The following is a 2,159-nucleotide window of genomic DNA, read 5'->3' as shown; positions in this document are numbered from 1 at the left end:
GTCTTGCACTAAGTATTTTCCTTTAAATTTCTTTTTATGTACACTCAGAAATCTCCTATTCTTCAAGGTTGACAGCGATACAGAATAAATTGGAAAATCTAAGTCAATATCGGTGGCATAAAATTGATGTGAAAGAATTAAGGGTAAATTTATCCCTCATTGTGATGTCAAAGCAGTGTTATAGCTTTCCCCTTTGTGCTGGAGTGCTTTCTTCTATCATAACATGTGGCACTCATTCTATATTGGAATTGACTGTAAAAGTCAAATTACATAATACTAAATTAAACTGCTCCCACTGAATGAACTCTAACCAAACCCGTCATGTACTCAGAAAGTATTTGTATGTGTAAGTATCATAGCCAAAGAAGAAAAATCAACTTGACTATAACGGTTGTATTTGGTTAATCCTTTTAATTTGTTCGTTTGTTGGGCCATACTCAGTGGTGCTCAGGGCTTATTCCTGGCCCTGTCCTCAGAGCTCACTCTCAGTACCATAACAAGTGCAAGGATTTGATCTGGGGCAGCCACATACAAGGCATGCACCCTATGCATTGTACTGTCTTTCCATCCCTGATTAATACTATATTTTTTTAAGTTGAGGACCAAATCACTAATGCACCATCCCCAAAATTTTGTGTGTGTGTGTTTGTGTGTGTGTGTGTGTTGGGTGCGGGTTTTATTTTTTTAATTAAAATTTTTTTCCTACTATATTTAATGTTACTGATGCCCGCTTGAGCAAATTGATGAACAACGGGACAACAGTGCCATACAGTGCTATACTGTATTTAAACACCATGGTTTACAAAGTTGTTCATGATACATTTATTACAGGGGTTCAATATTCAACCACCATTGTGACCTTCTCTCCGCCATTATTTCTATTTTCCCAACCACCCTTTAAACCTGCCCCCATAACAGGCTCAAAACATTTATTTCATATTGCTTGTTACCACTCAATGACTAATGGGAATGTAAAAAATAAAAATACTTCAATAAAAGAAAATTTGTGAAAATTGTTATCGCACTATGGGAACATTAAGTCCTTGTCTGAGCATATACTAAGCTGCTGTTACTTGTTGAGCATTTTGTGTTAATGTTTGTGTTAATCGAGTTTACTTGACTTCTGCATTACATTTCCAGCCAATCTAGTGTGCTCCTCCTGGGATGTAGTTTGGAGATGTCGGTCCAGAAAATTCAGAATATTTAACCGGGCAGTGAGTTTACGTGGTGGCAGTGGTAGAAGACAAAGAAGCCCAGGAGTTTTCAGCACGGGGTGGGGGGGGGGCGGGGAACAACAGTGTACCTGAAATTTTTGGCAATTTTGGCCTCTCAGTAGGGTTCAGTCATAAGGTGGTGGAGGCTGGTGCTGGTTTGTGAGTGGTGACCTCAGGAGTGGGGCAGGGGCCAAGTCCCTCCCTGCCAAGTGCCTGTCAGCTTCATTCACATCCCAACAGCTCCCACCATGCCATCTCCAAAATCTTGATCTTATATACTGCCCTATCTTCTTATTGTCATTTACCTTTTGTGAACTCATTTACCGTTTTTTTTTTTTTTTGCTTTTTGGGTCACACCCGGCCATACATAGGGGTTACTCCTGGCTCTGCACTCTGAAATTACCCCTGGTGGTGCTCAGGGAATCATATGGCCTGCTGGGAATCAAACTTGGGTCAGCCGCATGCAAGGCAAACACCCTAGCCGCTGTGCTATTGCTCCAGCCCCTCATTTACCCTTGTTCTTTTGTTCCAGTGATCCCGATTCCCTGGCCCCTAAGATCCCTTGGGGTCTTACCATTGGGTCTTACCCAAATCTTACCATTTGTCATTACCCCTGACTTCTTTCTTTCACTTCTTTGCTTTATTCCTTATGAAGTACAGATTATAATCCATATTTGCACCTGATTGCAATCATCCCCAACCCCTTGTATTATTTTTTGGTGAATGGTGGGCAAGGGGAGATGGGGCCACACCTGCGGGTTCTCAACAACTTACTTTAGGCTCTGTACTCAGGGATCACTCCTGGCGGGCTCAGGATACCATATATCATGCCAGGGATTGAACCTGAGTCAGCTGCAAACCAAGTCAGTTACATCCAAGGCAAGTGCCTAAACCCCGTACCCCACCCCTCTTGTGTCTTGATCCCTCTAGCATACTCAAACTTGG

Source organism: Sorex araneus, chromosome 6 (assembly GCF_027595985.1).
Source record: "Sorex araneus isolate mSorAra2 chromosome 6, mSorAra2.pri, whole genome shotgun sequence".
NCBI lineage: Eukaryota > Metazoa > Chordata > Mammalia > Eulipotyphla > Soricidae > Sorex > Sorex araneus.
The sequence above is the reverse complement of the archived record's forward strand: the minus strand, read 5'-3'. Positions refer to the sequence as shown.